The sequence below is a fragment of the Hibiscus syriacus genome, unplaced genomic scaffold (assembly GCF_006381635.1).
Source record: "Hibiscus syriacus cultivar Baekdansim isolate YM2019G1 unplaced genomic scaffold, ASM638163v2 tig00112503_pilon, whole genome shotgun sequence".
Classification (NCBI taxonomy): domain Eukaryota; kingdom Viridiplantae; phylum Streptophyta; class Magnoliopsida; order Malvales; family Malvaceae; genus Hibiscus; species Hibiscus syriacus.
In genome coordinates, this window is record NW_024063349.1 from 2260108 (window position 1) to 2270844 (window position 10737).

At 33.7% G+C, this 10737-nt stretch overlaps 1 pseudogene; it reads left to right on the top strand.

Moving 5' to 3' along the window:
- LOC120180849 lies at positions 1 to 1009 on the top strand (annotated as a pseudogene).
- The last annotated feature ends 9728 nt before the right edge of the window (positions 1010 to 10737 follow it).

The following is a 10737-nucleotide window of genomic DNA, read 5'->3' on the forward strand; positions in this document are numbered from 1 at the left end:
TTCATAATCTATAAAATAAGTATTTTTCTTTGTTCCATTTCGACGTTGCTTCTTCTTCCCTCTCTCCTTTAATATTATCGCTCTTAACGCTTCTTTCTGATAATTCTTTCCTTCCCATCTTTTCCTTTCCAGGTATTTCTTTCTTTCTTTCTTTCTTTCTTCTTTCTTCAATTTTAATTTGCGTTTTGATGTTGCCAAAGTTTGATTCTCTCTCTCTTTTTCGTTTTTTTGATAATTTCTGTTTTAGATCTTGCAGGTTCGATCTTAAGTATATTAAACTTCACAAGAATTTAATTGATCGAGAGATTTGAAAGAAAAAAGATGGCGGAGGAGCATAAATGCCAAACGCCGGAAGGCCACCGTCTTTGCGTCAACAACTGCGGCTTTTTCGGAAGTCCGGCGACGATGAATCTTTGCTCTAAATGTTATAGAGATTTTCGTCTCAAAGAACACCAAGGAGCTGCTTCCATCAAATCATCTCTTCTTCCTCCCCTGGTCTTCGTCAACGGTTGTCGAATCCGTTTCTCAGGTTCCACTATTCACTGTCCCCGAAGTCATCGGAGAGTCGCCTGCTCCGACTGTCGAATTTCCTGGCAGCTGAGCAGCGGCCGCAGCAACAGCAACCAAATCGGTGCATGGTTTGCAGGAAACGGGTCGGGTTGACCGGGTTCAGGTGCAAATGCGGGACTACGTTTTGCGGATCGCACAGGTATCCAGAGAATCACGGGTGTACGTTCGATTTCAAAACAGTGGGCAGAGAGGAGATTGCACGCGCTAATCCCGTAGTCAGAGAGCATATAAGCTCGAGAAGATATAAGAAGAAAATGGAATAAGCCATTGGATCCGTTGGCTTTCGACGAATGAAAAATTGGATCCAACTCTTTTAGATCGCGACACGTGTGGTCCCACCATGATGAGAACCCGATTAGGCTGGATAAAAATATTTTCATCCTAATAAGTTTTCTAAAAAAAATCTATTTTATTTTACATGTCCCTTTTAGTCTTTTTATTTTCTTGTAAAAAATGCTCCTTTTTTTTCCTTTCAACTTTTTACTCTTTCTTTCTTGGGGGTGGAAAATGAAGAAAAAAACATAAAGTCGGAATTCGGTGCAGACTTTGTTTTTAATTATTGGTGTTTATCTATGCTGGCTGCGGCCAATTATGATTGTTATAAAATGCTAGTCTTTTGGCATAAATCAATAATTTATAATATATATTTCTACAAAAATTGTCTTATAATATATAATAATGTTATAATAACTCAAATAAATATACAATACAAATTATCATAATAAAACAATTATCGGAGATGTTTGTCGTAACCGTCTTTCGGTTGGGCTCCGGAATTAGGTTTTGACTTAAAAAATATGGATTGGAGTCGCCGTCGACCATTTTAAAACGAATTTAGGTGGGTCGGACACCATCTTACATGATCTGCGTTTTTACCAGAAATGTATCGGGTTCGGGAGTCGGTTACGGTCAAGGAAGGATTAGCACCCTTGAATCGCCCTTTCGGTACCAATTAATTTGCCGGTTGAGTTAGTTGCGAAAATTTGAAATTAAAATTAAAATTTAATAGACACGATTCAAATTACTTACAATTGATTGATTTGAATACCCTTAAAAGATAAAAAAACGTTTGACTCGTAGCGGAGTATAAAATCAAATTAGGATAGCAAGTGTGCAAACGTGAGAATAATAAATAAAACAAGAAAAAATAGAAAATAACAGAACACATAAAAAATAAAAAAAAAATAAACAAAATGAATAAAATGTTAAAAAAACAAAGCACAGATAAAGGGAATATATTAATGGAGTAAAAAAATAAAAAGGTAAAAGAAATTAAAAAGAAATAAAAATAATGTGTACATATAAAGTATTATTTACTAAAACAAAAAATAATAAATATATAATATAAGTAAACAAATAAAATAAAGATATACATGATATTAAGAAAAAAATAATAGAAAAAATAAAATAAAGTAAAAATATAATATATAAATAAATAAAAACAAAAATAGATATTAAGAAAATATATATATAAAAAGTAAAATATATATTAAGAAAAAATACATACATAGTAAATGGAAAAAAAAATCTATACTATACATATACATATACATACATACATATATATATATATATATATATATATATATATATATATATATATATATATAAGATATATAAAAATATATATATAAATAAAAAAAGGAATATAGTAAATAAATAAATAAATAATTAAAAAATATATATATAGAGGACGAAATTATATAAAAGTAAAATTAAGGGGTAAATTTCAAGGTAAATTAAAGATTAAGATTGACTTAGGGAGAATATTAAATACTTTAAAAATGAACATGCCTCGGGAGTAGATCTAAGTTTGAAACTTGAAACCCCACCCCTTTTTGGTCATTGGCGCAACCCACGCTTTGAGTTATTCAAACCAAATCTCAAGAAAAATAACATGCACATGCGAGAAATGAAAGAATCAATGTAAAAAAAGATGCTACCTTTTATTTCCTTTTTGAATCGTTTACAATAGCTTTGCCTTGTATTTTTCGTGCTTTCCTCTGTATCTTGTATGTAAATCCGTGTGTTTACAAACGGGGAGGATTACATGTATTTATAGTGAAAAAAACTAACTATTTTTATAATCCTATTAACAATGGAATCCTAATGCAACTAGACTCTTTGCTTGGTTGTTGAACGTTTGTTGGTGTGGTTGTTGCTTTAAAAGATATGGTGGTGGAAGAGTCTTCTTAGGAGATGAACTCTTGCTAGTTCTATCTTTTAAGAAAATGGGTGTCTACAATGTTGAACGGTCTAATTTGAAATATGAATATATTCAAGAATATTATTATTTTCGGAGTACGATATCTATTAGATGACTACAGTTTCTTAGTATTACAAGTTTTAAGAAGCATTCAGCGGTTGAGATCCTTTTAACGGTTATAGTCTCTTGATATGATCATTAACCAACTCGATTGATTTATCAAAATTAAATATATTATCAGACAATAATATCTATGAGTCCTAATAGTTTTATGAATAACCATCATAATCATAGGTTTAACATTAACAGTAAGAGTTAATATATAAATCACAATGCATAGCTGGAGAAAGGGGTTTTGAATTATCTTTTCTTTTCCTCGGTCTTATATATCTATTATCTTCGGTTCATTGTTCTCTATAAAAAATTTAGTCGCGACTTTATTTTCAAATTAGAAATGATGAATCACTTACAATATTCCTAATCAATATTTTGTTATCAAAATGAGCAAGTTAAGATAAATCCGCAGAAGTAAAATAACCAATGTTACCTTCCATGTCTTCCCAAAATCCCCTTTTTCTGTCAACAACAGTTGAATTATGTACAATGCAACGTACTATCGATGCTTCATGCGGGCTTGTAACTTGCCGGACAAGCTGCAGAGCATGTATGCATAATTACAGGTCTCTTAAACGATCCAACTACAATTATAGCAATAGATTAACAACAAAAATTAATCTGAAAGAACCTTTGAAAGAAAATATAAAATTTTAAGAAAAGAGATAATGATGCTATATGAGGTATGATTAACAAATGAAGGAAATGCCTTGTTTTTATAGTTGAAAAGAAAAGGTAAAGACATCATAAAATAAGTTGGATGATTTTCTAAAATTCCTCAGCAGCACTCTTTCATTTTCTTTACCGACAAATATCGAATGATAATTAAGATACCAAACGTAGTGTTTTGAAATAATACCCAACAACCAACCGAGTTTTCAAATCCATTCTTGAAAGTATCTAAAAGAATGTGAACAAACGGCAGGCCAAGTTGAGAGAAATTGCGGTTGTCGACTTGTAGCGAGATGAGTTGGAAAACAAACGATAAGGATGAGGCAGACACCATTTTAAAAAATAGTAGAGCACAAGGTTATTAGCCTTGAGGTCGTGGGATCGAGTCTCACGGAGGGCATTTCATAATTCGGAGGTCTCCTACGGAAACTGCTCTCAACCTGGTGTTGGGATCAGCCTACTATCTTACCTCCCCTTACCCCATACATATGGGAAAAAAGGGACATACATTTTTGGTTAAACAATGGGCAGCGCTATCTTCCGATTACTTTTTTCCCCACTTCCTCCGTTTTAGGACAAATCAGATATCTATGGCCGTAAATTATTACAAATTTAATTCTGAAAAAAAAACTTGATTTAGTCAAATTTAAACATTTGACTTAAATAATAAATGAATTTATTTAGAGGTGATAATTGGATCACTCGAATCAAATTTGGATCAAGTTAATTTAGGTATATCATTTTAAATATGGACTATATTTGATATAGATTTAATTTGAGTTGATTTCAATCTAGTTTAAGTTTAATTTGATCTAAGATAATTCAGGTCGAGTTCGATATCACATTGAGCCATTGTCGATTCAAGTTAGTATCGAATCGATATCAAATCAATCTGTTTTGGGTCGAATTAACGTTTAGATTTTCGGGATATTTCGAGTTGAGTTGATTATGAGTCTAGTTGAATATATAATTATTGAAATAATTTTGTAAAAATATGTCTTTTCTTGTCAATTGTATAATATATTTTCAATGTTAACTCCTAATTGTTCAATCATTTAATGTATTGAATTCAACCATCATCAATAAGAAACTCAACGTAACTGGATTTGATATGGAGTAATTTACTTTAAATATTTGACTTAATTTGTAACTCTACAAAGTAGTTATGCGGTACAATCTAAAATTTAAGGCTAGAAAAACAGTAGAAATCAGGTGCAACCATAAATATTATAAAAGAATAACATTTAAGGTTAGACACAATCTAAAATATTACATCGTCAACAATCTATAGAGCAGATGATTAAAAGCTCTCAGTTGACACCCTTTCTCCCCTAGTTTGTAGGTTTAATACTCATTAGGAACAAAATTTTCCTTCCCCTTCCCTTTAGGTAGGAATTGTTCAACCTATAATGTTATGATTTTAATAACATTTTTAGTTAGCGTCCGATTTCTATCATTTTCAGTCTTAAATTATATTGTCGTTTTTTAGACTTTCGCAACTACATATCAATTTTAAATGTGCTCTTTTATTTGAGACTTATGTTTCATATTAATATGTGTTTATAAAAAGATAAATATAGTCTATCGTTTAATCACTACTAATTAAAATTAGGTTTAAAGGTTATTTTTGTCATGTAGTAGACTCAATTTATCATTTTCTCTCTTATAGTATTTTCACATCAATTTAGCCCTCAAAGTTGTTTAATCGCATCATCATATATCTTTGACCATGTTGACTAATAGAACCGTTAATCTTATACGTCTATGGATGCCAACAATTTCTATGTTAACCAATATTAATTATGTGGCTTGATGATGACGTGACATTTACTTAAAAATAAAATATTTAAAATATTAAATTGTTGATTTATAGAGAAATACTATGTTAATAAATATTTTAAATATTTTATTATTTACTTTTTAATATATGCCACGTTAGTAATATTGGCTGACGTGAAAATTATTGACGTCCATATACGCAGAAGACTAACGATTATGTTAGTCAAAACGGTCAACGGAATAGGATGGTGCAATTAAAAAATTTTAAGGGCTAAATTGATGCAAAGATATCATAAGGACGAAAAATTATAAATTAGATCTACTACTAGGACAAAAATAGCACTTAAACCTTAAAATTAATTGCATAAACTAGAATTTTGAGTAGTGAATAATTTTATTTTATAATATTTCATATTAAATATTTTTAAAAATATATCAAAAGTTATTGGATCAAATATGGAAATAGTATTTTAAAAGAGTAAATACGACATTAAACCATTAAAATATTACCAAATGAAGGGGTTAACCAATAGTATAAGAGAAATGAGATATAACACGCATTATTTTTACTATTTTTTCATTTCTTAGTTACCAAAAAAATCAGTTTAATTAAAATTTGGATCAATTTTAATTTAATTTGATTTATTTAAGATTTTAAATCAAATTTGAATCATATTTTTAGGCTATATTAAATTTCAAATCAAATAATTAATTCAGATAATGGAATTAATATTTCTGAAATATTGTTAATCATTTGATAATAAACACTCAAATACTTCTTCATACGTCGTGCTCGAATCTATGACTTCTAAAGATAATAATTAACCCTTAATCATTAAAATTGCTTGATTCATGCAATTGAACTCTATCTTTCTTTCGATAATTTTGAGATGAATACAAGATAACAATAAATTCTTTAATTACCGAGGTCACTTGATTCATGCAATTGAATCTCTTAAATATAAACAATTGAATTTAAAATTTATGTTTATTTTATAATAAACAAAAATTTAATCAAATAAATTTAAATAATATAAATATTATTTTAAATTGAATTCAAACTTAAAAAAAAATGAAATTAAAGAGAAATTTGAGTGTATTATGCATCACCACTATCCTCTGGAGATAAGACTTTGGGTCATGATCGATATTACGTCACCAATCAAGCGAGTTGTGTGTCACGGACTTAATCTAGTTGGCTCGATTGCTAATTCGTACGTCACTCGAAATGGATGCTTCTTCACAAAGACAACCTTAATCTCGAATATCTGATCAAACACAAACACGAATCGGGTTAGATCTTCGCAACAACAAGGTCCTTCGACTAAATATCGAGACCGTGGGGCATGTAGAGATGGGCATGAGACCCGAACCCGACGAGTTCTGACCCAACACGACCCGATCGAGTTGATTTTTTTATAAAAAATTTGGGTTTGAGTCGGGTCGGATTCGAGTTTAGGGTGGAAAATACCCGACTTGACCCACAAAAAAATTACCTTATATATTTTGGAATAATTACAATAATACCTATATATTATTTTTTCAATTAAATCATTGTTTTTATTGAATAAAAATAATATTTTATTATTATTTCAGGTTGAGTCAGATCGGGTTCGGATTTTATCTAAAAAAATTGGATCGGTTTGGGTCAGGTGGATGATATATATTTTTCAGGTCGGGTCGGGTCAGGTAAAGAATATAAATTTTTTTGGTCGGACGGATTGGCCGAAACTCGACTCATGCCCATCCCTCGGGGTATAGCGAATGCACATGATTGACCTTAGACTTCTCCGAAGGGAAAAATGTTTTATTAACAGAAAATAACATCGGGTTACAGAAGACTCACCCACGCCATCGACTAGGCCATAGGGGCAGCCCTCGATGGTTTCACAAAACACAAACCTTTACCTATGGATCAGCCCAAACTTTGCCGGATGTCCACCCCTACATATATTCGAAAACAAAATAACAAAATGCTACCTATAGACATTAAAAGGCTCGAACTGGGGACTGTATGTCCTACCCCATTCCTTATCTAAAACATTGAAATGCTTGAAAAGATGACAAGCTTATTCTACCCTGCCAATAGACCCTACACATGGTTGGCCTTAGCGTACCAACTCGGTTGTGGCCATATAAAAGGGACGGCCACGACATTCTCCCCCACGTAATTTGTTGATGCCCTAATCGGCTACACTGTTTGAAACTCTTTGATTTTTTACTTGAACACCCTGAGGTCATACTCTCTACCCCAATTGTTCTCTTTATGATAAAGGCCTCCCTACTTGACCACTCTACCTGCAAGAATCTCATCAATATGATGCTTTGAAGGTGGTTGCGTACAAATCGACTCCCTGGAAGACTGACTCCGATTGGCGTCGTTTGGATCGACATGGCATAGATTCAAGTTGCTCACATGAAAAACTGGGTGAACTCCCATCCAAGCAAGAGGGCTAACCTTGTAAGAAGCATTCCCCACTTTTACTACTATCGAGACCGGACCTTCATACTTGCGCACCAAGCGACGATCCCTCTGGCTCAAGAATTTAAGTTGTTTTGGCATCAACTTGACTAGCACCAAATCTATAACCTGAAAATACATATCCCTTTTGTTACGATATATACATTTCTCCATACACTTCCTGGTTTCTCTAAGTAAGCCTTGGCAATCTCACTATTTTACTTATACTCCCCCACAAAATTTGATGCATGATGGCATCTTCCTTTATGAGGAAGTCTTGGTTGTTGACCTATCATCGGTTCAAAAGGGTTTTTATTAGTAGACAAACTCTTTTGTGAATTGAAACATAGCTGCCCAACATCCAATAATGGAGGCCAGCTTTTCTTATTGGTCTGAATGAAATGCCTTAGATACTCCTCCAAGAGCCCATTAAAATGTTCAGTCTGACCATATGTTTGAGAGTAGTAACTTGACGAAAAGTTAAGTTGTGTTCCCTCTAACTTGAACAAACCCTTCAAAAACTTCTTAATAAATCTTTCATCTCGATCTTTGACTATACTCTGCGGAACTCCCCAATGTTTCACTACGTATTTGAACACCAACCTAGCGATCTTTTTCTCCTAACAACACTTCGGTGCTGGTATAAAAGTAGCATACTTCGAGAACATGTCCACTCGTGGCTAGCTTGATATAAAATCCAAGGAGATACTCTTTCAAGGTCGAACGGGTACCAGTAATAGTTCCAGTAACCCGATGTCTTCTATCATTGACCTTATCTTATTGACAAATAAGACATGTCTTGGTGTAGTCTATCACATCTTGGCGCATTTGAGGTCAATAATACCTTTGTCCCAATAAAGCAAAAGTGTACCTCCAAACAGGATGCCTAGCCCCTAAAGTATCATGACATTCCTACAATAAATTCTACCTTAGATTCTCAGCTCGAAAGACAAACATTTGTGGCCCCTTGATCATCAACAAGCTATTTTCTATCCAAAAACACTTCGAATGACCCTTATTAACCATCTCTATGAGTGTCATCACTTGTGGATCTTGCTTGGAACAGTTCACAATAAGCTGACAAACTTCGTTGGACACTCTACCAGCAAATATGGGAGCTAAACATCTGAGTGCTACCAAATCTGCCCTGTGGCTCAGTGCATCAACTACCTGAATCTTTTTCCCTACCTTATACTCAAAGCTAAAATCAAACTCTGCTAGAAACTATTGCCATCTAGTTTGCTTTGCTGTTAGCTTCGGTTGTGTCAAAAAGTGGCTAACTGTCGTATTATCTGTCTTTACCACAAAATTAGAACTCAGCAGATAATGTCTCCAAATCCTTAAATAATGAATTACTGCTAGAAGTTATTTCTCCATGGACGTATATCTCACTTCAGTCTTATTTAGCTTCCTACTATGGAATGCCACGTAATGTCCATCATGTAACAGTACTAATTCAATTACGTAATCTAACGCATCTGTCTCTACTTCCAGAGGTTTTTTGAGATTCGACAAGGCAATAACTGGTTCACTAATCACCATATTCTTTAAATCATCAAAAGCCTCTTGACATTCCTTTAACCAAACCCACTCACTACCTTTCTTCAATAAATCAGTAAGTGATTTTACCCTACAGAACTTATCGTAACAACAAAGATCTGAGCTCACTGACATGGCCTAAAAATCGGACCTGGTTTGGGCGAAAGCACATTTTTTCTTCTTTACAAATAATTGATTATCTCGTAATCTCGTAACAACAATCGAAGCTACTCCTGATATTATTCCATGGGAGTGCTAAATATCATTATATCATCCAAATACTACGAACTTATCGAGGTAGTCATGGAACACTTGGTTCATAAAAGTGCAAAAAAGTGGCAGGAGCATTGGTTAGTCTAAAAGGTATAACAAGAAATTCAAACGCACCATACCGAGTCACACAAGTCATTTTCGGTTTACCCCTTTGGCCACCCTCACTTGATGGTATCCCGACCTGAGATCCAACTTTGTGCAATACTTGGCATTACCCAGTTGATCAAACAAATCCTCTTAATGCCTCTGTATATCATCGAAGCAGCTAAGTTAACCGCTTTCATTTATCCCACCTCCTTAGTGACAATTAACCCACATCTCTTAGCTTCCTCTGAAGAGATAAATGTATATGTTACTCCCATATTGACTAGAACTTTAGAGGTTTTCCCATTTACTGAAATGTCCACATACATCAATCCTCTCTCTGGCTCATTCCTCAAGCTACTCAACTGAGATGGTAAGGCATTATTAATTGGATGGAACCAATTCTAGCTTGCTCAGGCTCGCTATCTTTTGTGGGAATGTTTATTTGTGATGCGACCTTTGTTGATTCTACCATTACATTAAAATCACTTCGTTGTGGACACTCTGCATACCGATGAGACACATTACAAATAAAACACTTCAATAGAGGTCTATTCCCTCCATTGCTCGATCCAGGACCAGCAGGGACTCTATTTTAGGATGGGTCCCTTCCAGGGAATCTCCTATTCTCTCCCCAACCGTTATCTTCTCCCCTCGATCCAACTTGTTCCCACCCATCCGTCGGGACTAGCTTTACTAGTAGAAGATGTCTAACACTTTCCAGGATGATCGTTGTAATCATTAAGGCACTCAGCAACTGCTATCGCTACTGTCAGATCTTATATCTTGCCTCTGCAACTCAAGCCTAGCCCACGGCTTGAGCCCTTCAAGGAAATGAAACAATTTATCCCTTTCAGACATATCCTTAATATCTAGCATCAAAGTTGAGAACTCTCTCACATACTCCCGTATGGTTCATATATAGGACAATTCCCTTTACTTTTTAAGAGCGTTATAGTCTATATTCTCAGGGAGAAAGGAAGTCTTCAATTCCTTCTTTAGAGCATCCCAAGTCTTAACAGAGCACACTCTATCTTTG